This window comes from Rhinichthys klamathensis, unplaced genomic scaffold, assembly GCF_029890125.1.
Source record: "Rhinichthys klamathensis goyatoka isolate OS25496 unplaced genomic scaffold, OSU_Roscu_1.1 h1tg000419l_1, whole genome shotgun sequence".
NCBI lineage: Eukaryota > Metazoa > Chordata > Actinopteri > Cypriniformes > Leuciscidae > Rhinichthys > Rhinichthys klamathensis.
This window is the reverse complement of record NW_026606917.1, coordinates 1,088,112-1,095,385: the sequence shown is the minus strand read 5'-3', so window position 1 is coordinate 1,095,385 and position 7,274 is coordinate 1,088,112. Positions and strand designations below refer to the sequence as shown.

Sequence of the window (7,274 nt, the reverse complement as noted above, 5' to 3'; positions counted from 1 at the left end):
TTTGCGTAGTTTCATAAAGAACTCTGAAATAAAATTTGTAAATTTGTATAATTGTACAAAAATGGCTCTGACTTTCACTTCCTTGATTTGTCTCTGGCTCTCCAAAGCAACAAGCAAAGGCCTTGAGAATCCTGTGCCGTCAAGATCATTTCTTCATAGGGTTGCCAACCGTTCCGTATAATACGGAATCGTTCCGTATTTGACACATAAAAGGCTTGTTCCGTATTGAACTGATACGGAACGCACTTTGTTCCGTATTTTTGAGAATCAATTCAGTGCAAATCCATGACAGACGCATAGCTTCTAATATATATGTCAGACAGACTATGATGAATGAACGAAGACCCGCTGCATGCAAATTCGGGGACTTGGCGCCACCTTGAGGGGCTCTGACGTGTAATGACGTAGAGTTGTCTCATTGGTCGCACGTCAGAGGCGCCCACGCCATTGGATGTGCAGTTGCCGCAGCGCAGCCTGAGCGAGCCAGACGCTCAATGTGCAAGCTGTGCAGCTGCAAATGCATTTTACAGGCTTCAGTAAATCAAGTAAAATGTGTTTCCGAAGACATTTGTAGGCTATGATAAGAAAAACTTCTAAAAAAAAAAAAAAAAAATTTGTTGCACCGAAAAGAACATTCTAGAAGTCTAATTCTATTGAATAAGTTCGCACAAGGCTACAGAAAACTGTTGTGTTTATTTTTCTTCAAATGCAGTCTAAGCCGATGAGTTTCGAATGTTATATGTTGTATTTGTTTAAGTTAAAAATAAAACGTATTATAATCTAAACAAATACATGGTTCATTTGTGGCAAAATGATCATGATAGCCTTTATATATGTGGTTAAGTCCTGTATATTGATTAAGCCTACTTTGCTATTCTATAAATATATAGGCCTAATAAGTTGCATTATAATATGATATAAAATGTATGAATCCCCCCCCCCCCCCCCCCCATTCCTTATTTACATTTCAGAAAGTTGGCAACCCTATTTCTTCAGGTCAGCCCGAAATCAACGATTGGCTCATCTGCTGCTCAGTTTTGAGTATAATAAAAATGGAGGGATATATGCACTAGTTTTACCTACACTGTCACATTACAAAAAAAGAATTAGTCAAGAATGGATGAATAATACACTTAAAGGAGAACAACAGTCTCTACCAGTCGATCTACGAACGCCGATCCAAGCCTACTGTTCGCGCTCACCTTATCACAACTTATAGCTCGTTCACATCTCACCAGCGCACTTGGATCGGCGTTCGTAGATCGACTGGTAGAGGCTGTTTTTCAAAGATGGCTTCTGCCTGTATACGCGAAGTTGACTGTATGTATAAAATATCTTCTTATTAAACTGTCTGGACACTGACAAAGTTCTCAATGCTTCGGTTTGAAGGTAGGGACCCTCATTATGCTACCGTGTTAGTGTGGGGCTATTTTCAGCCTTGTTAGTGGTATTAACAAGCGATTTTTATTTGTCATTACACTATGCCCAATATACTAGCGTTATACTAGCTTTATAGGCTAAACTGTTTTTAGAGATAAAACTATTTACATTCGATAATCATGAAAACAAATCTCAGATAACGGTTGACTAGGTACCAATGTGTAATTAGACCAAAGGTTCATTTTGCGCCGGAGTTCTCCTTTAAGAACACTTACAAACCTTTACAAAGGTAAACTCTGAGCTCTCATGACCTCTTGTGGTGAAGTCAGGAATCTCCAGTGAATTAAAGGTTGATCAACTATCGCTGTGTCCAGGGCCTGAAATTAACACCCGACCACCTGCCAAATGCGGGTGAATTTTGCTATTGGCGGGTAACACTGTCAATCTACCTGCCACATTGGCAGGTAGCCAATGAGAATTGAGTGATTCATTAGGGTTTTTTTACGTTTTCATTTTCATTGCGTTGGACCTTAGCTATAATGTGGCGACACATTACTGGGGTAAAAAGGCCAGCTGAAACAAACAACCAACAAAAAGATGAGGATGAGTCAAAGAAAAGTAAAAGAAGACATTTTAATACAAAGTGGTCAATTGGCGACAACGGCAAGGTTCGTGAGCGGCTGATTTATGACAGCGACTCTCGTAACGTTCATGCGATCAGAAAGAAGATGAGGCCCTTTCTGACTACGTTTGGATGTGCGAGTATTAAACTGTTGGTGAGATGGGATGAGATAATGTAACGCTGTAGGCTCCAGAACAATGACAGTTGCACAGATGTGTGCGTGTGCGTGTGCAACTGTAGTACATGTTGGGAGTTGGGAACCGGTGAGAAAATGTCCGGTACCCGGTAACTTTACCAGTAATAATATTAATTTAGTTCTGCTTAACGGTTCCTGAACGCTGTAACTAAAAGCTGTGAGGACCTAGCTGTTTACGTGACTAAATCAGCCATCAACACAGCCGCGGGTGATTTGTTTACATACGAGCTGCGGTAGGTCTATAGATCTGTTGTGCGTGTGTGTGTCAAAATCAATGAATAAAAAGATTTTTTAAAAATGTATATTCTAAGAGTTATTATTACTTATATTGATTTCGTTAATAACTTGACAGCACTTAAATGTGTACAAGTTAAAGAACAATATTGTGAAATTCCCTATTTTTCACCTTTAGGCTATGAGGCAAAAAAAAAAAAAAAAAGGCTGGTAAAAAGTCTCTGTGGCAGGTGAATTTTGATATCCACCTGCCACAGTGGCTGGTGGCCAAAAAAGTTAACTTCAGGCCCTGGCTGTGTCCCAATTCAGAGGCGGCATTCGAAGGTTGAATGCTTCACAGCGGTGCGACTAAGGCTGTCCCAATTCGAAGGCTCCTTGTGTCCTACAAATGCGTCCTTCGTTTCACAAGGATAGAATGAGTGGATCCTTTGCAGCCGCCTATCCCAAGATTCATTGCGCACCAGTGAACAATCCTCTGTATGCTAGACCGTCCCATTTAACAACGCTCTGTCTGACCTTCACGGACAGCCTCTGAGTTGGGACACAGCTTATGAGTGCACTTTTGGCCCCGTCCCAAATGGCACCATAAACACTCACAGTCTTCCTACTAGTCCGCATGTATGTGCATCCTCACTCATGACTCCGCAGGAAGCTTCCTCACTCCCCACGGTGCAACTAGAGAATTGAGATGCCCTTCGTATTGAGAAGAACCCCCTACTGTCTTGTGGACTTAACAGACAGGCGCACATGGCACCCATTGCAAGTGCATATGAACTATGAAGTGTGCCATTTGGGACAGGGCCTTAGTTGTGTTGATATGACAGGTGTCTTATAATGACATCTAGTGGTGTAAATGCAACCCAACAGCAAAGGTTTGGGTTACTGCCTGATGCCTTTGCAGAAATGCTCTATTCACGGTCCGTTTATTTATATAGTTCATGAGTGAAAGTGTCCAATAACGGGGATTATTGGGATAAAGTGATTAGTATTTAGCTGATCATTGATCTCAAAATGTCTTAACATGATGACTGGCTCTATAAGAATAATTAAAACTGAACCCCGAGGAGCTAGTGAGGTAACCTATGCATCCCGATAAAGTTCCCTTGGCCTCTGGAATTAAAATAGCCCGACATCATCACACACCCTTCACCATTGGCATCGGGCACTACTTTCCATAAGATCATCTCTCAATGCAAATCAAACCAGCTATTAGGCTAACTGAAACACAACCATGGTGAAGGGTGTGTGATGATGTGGGGATATTTTAATTCCAGAGGCCAAGGGAACTTTATCAGGATGCAGAGTGTCCTGGATCCATGAAATAACTGGCCTTTAAAAATAAAAGGAGAAATGGAGATCACCAAATCTCCATTTGTGATGTGGCAGCGAGCTATAACGCACATACGTGTTCTTTTCATGTTTATTCAACATGACATCATGAATTCATATTAAAATCTGCCAGACTTCCCATACTACTTCTGAATAGGATGTCTATTTCATAAATTGTATGAAAATTGTGGAAATAATGGTTCAGATCACTCAAACCACATATGGAAATGGAGGCGCCCTTATATGGGCAGTAATGGAGTCTGGTTGTCATCTAGTGAAAAAGTTTGGTACTGCGCCCAAACAAAATCTTACTGAAAGCTCTTTTTTTTTCTTTTTTTAGATATCAACCTAAAATTTGAATTTGGCACTTAAGATCAATTTCCAAAAGATGATTTTTTATTCCTCTTTTTAGTCAACTTTAGCATGGGTGTATTCATTTATGCTAAGCATATATATAAAAAATTAATCATGGATCTTGTAGTTTTCATTTAAAAAAATTAAGGTAATAATTAAAAATAGTGTGTATATTTTACTAAGAAAAGTGTGGTTCAGTGTTGATGTATAGAAAATAGAGAACATTTCCCTAATAAAACCAAGAGATACACTTGAATTGATGAACCGATTAAGCTGATAAAATTACCTATTTATTTTAAGAGAATTAGTTCAATTATGTGGTTTTATTTAGAGACACCATTGTTAGTTCCCAGCATGCTTTGCATATGGCTGGAAATGGAGAGTAAATATTGAAATTAAGTGTTATTTTGTGTTTTTGAGAAAAGGGAAACACCTGTTAAAGTTTAATGTTCAGTATTTTTTTTAATCTGAGGTGTCCATGTAAATAAAATGTCCAGGCCAAAAAACTGTCAACAAAATTTGAAGCTTACCTTTTGTCTCATTTTTAAAAAGACCCCTGATTTTTGGTTGAAGTAAAAAACAAAAGTTAAAAAAGTTAAACAAAAAAGTTATAGAGGTTATAAAGTTAAGAGAGTTTATGAAAATGATTTATGAACATTGTTTTATATAAAATATATAATTAATAACACATGTTGAATTTAAAAACTGCTAGTAAATCAAAGCCATAAATCTAAACAAGTTGTGTTCCAAAATTGAGGTTGATATCACAAAAAAATGAGCTTTCAATAAGAGTTTGTTTGGCCGCAGTACCAAATTTTCCCCGTTATGCCAGCAAAACTCCCCTGGTCCACGCAGTGGTTGGATTTGTGATTTGCAGTAAAGTAGAGTATTTTCCTCAAATATTACACACACACACACATTGTTTTATTATTATTACAAACCATGTAATAATAACCATGTAATAAGTTTTGGTATGACATCCATACCAAAACAAACACACAATTATAGCTGCATAATGTATTGGCTCCATCATATCAATATGCAGATGCAGAAAACTTTATAGACCAAACCTGAGAAAATGGCACCATCTGGTAAAAAAAAAATAGTAAAATTTACAATTTTGAAGCCTTGCCATAAGAATGAAAGCTTTACAAATATTGCATCATTTTTAGTTAAATGGCCCTGGGGATAAAAATTGCAGTTGTAATGAGTTTCAATGGGGACATTTTTGTTCCTGATGGGATTTTGTGTAGGCTACCTAGTGCAAAATACATTTATTAACGGAAGTAGTAAAAATAAAATTTAAAAAATAAAACTTATGCAGTTGGAATTAACACAGGCAAAATTATTTAAAAAAACTGAAAAAGACAAAAAATTCCATAAGAAAGGGAGATATATAGGCTAACTCCCTTGTGTGTCCTTATGGACATTTTTGTCTTTTTCGGTATAGCCTTTTTAAGTAACTTTTTACTTCAGCTACTTTTATAGGCTATGTTTTCATCTCCACTATTTAAAAAAAAACGTAGTATTTCGTACACTATAATTCAAATCAGTGTTGTCGCGTGGTTAGAATACAAATGAATCGCATAATTTCACTCGTTGAGTCAGGGAGAACACCTGCTTCTGTCTAGTCTAATAATAACATACATATCTTCAGAGAAGAAGCGCTAAAAATGCTCTGAACTAAACATCACTTACAAGAATGCGCCTTCTGTGCCGCAGGCTTAAACTATTACCGCCGTTTTCAGATGGGAAGCGTGAGAAACGAAATTAAGGCGCAACAAAATCTCCACGAAATGAGGAAACGAACAGCAGGAATAATTCGCTTCGCGCATGCGCAGACAGGCTCCACCTCGCGGACACCGGCCTTGCTGCTCGTGCCGGAGAAAACAAACTGCGTGGATGCGCTCGCTCTCGAAGCATGCGACTTACAGCACTTCATGCATTTGGACTTGCTTTCTTTGATATCGGAGTACATTTATCAGCAATTAAGGTAAACGGCACTGTGGCTATATATCGCAAAACAATGAGCAGCTGTCTTGGTCGTTTATTCGATGTAATTGTACATTTTATCATTTGTATGTGGTGATGATGCTGTTGTGTTAAAACGAAACTTGCCTCCATGCATGTTCCCCTGTTTGATGCTAATGGGAGCCATGGAATTGATTTCGTCAAATAGTGCATTGATGAAAATTGTCGGCGGTTACAGTCATAGTCGTTATATAGATTGGGATAAATGCACATTTAGGGCTTCTTGCATAGCTGAAAGACTTTTGTTCGACTCATGCTTGAGGTAGTCCCATGCTGCAAGGAGTAGGCCGAGCGGAGGCCGCTGAGCGTAAGCGTTTGAATGACAGATGTGCGGTCCAATCAGAAAGCCGGAGTCCGCGTCAGTCAGGGCTCTCAACCAATCAAATGGATTGCTGTTGTTGCGCATCATTCTAAACAACGGAACAATGTAATATCAATATAGCCATTTAAAATGCCAAGGTAATTACTTAAACTTTAATTTGAGGGCTTGACTCGTTTTTAGGATGTTCAGATCACACCGCAGAGCATTTTCTGTTCGCCTGCTATCTTAAACTACACACAGCAGTGAGCGTCAAGTTCGCAGGCAACGTTGCACCCACGTTTTCCTCGCATGAGAAGTAGCAGTAGAGGAAGAGTCAAATACATGAATCATCTGATATTTCCGTTCATGTTTACCTCTTTCTACCATAAAAAAACGTTTATCTTTCGTCTCTGTCGTTTGATGTACTGATTGCGACTTGTTATGACAGGCATGTAAAGATGAGCCGCTTGCCTGACAATGTAAACAACGAGGAGGAAAGGTTTTGCGCGCCATATGCGTCACGCGCCTGTCGATGTGAGCGACCGTTCACTTGGAGAGCTGAGGAGTTTGTGAAAGCATTTGATTTAACATAAAGTGCCGGTTTCCCGCGATTATGACGTATTGAAAATGTATGCAATCTGTAGGAACGTGTCTGTCCACGAGGACGGGCACGAGCCCGGCGGTTGCGCGCGCAGCACTGGCGGGTTGGATAAGCACGCGAGTCAGTTACGAAACTTATCCGAAGCCTTTGATGACGCGCTTTCATGTGTTTTATAATGATGAAGACCTTTTTTGATAAAGGACAGTGGGTTTCAGCGTGAATGATG

At 39.3% G+C, this 7,274-nt stretch overlaps 1 protein-coding gene across 2 annotated transcripts in view; it reads left to right on the top strand.

Moving 5' to 3' along the window:
- Positions 1 to 5,952: 5,952 nt before the first annotated feature.
- Positions 5,953 to 7,274, top strand: part of phf20b (PHD finger protein 20, b) — a 28,668-nt gene continuing 27,346 nt past the window's right edge. For both annotated transcript variants that reach the window (XM_056235297.1, XM_056235296.1), the window contains exon 1: positions 5,953 to 6,108. The gene's annotated coding sequence lies outside the window, so the exon portion shown is untranslated. The remainder of the gene's footprint in view (positions 6,109 to 7,274) is intronic.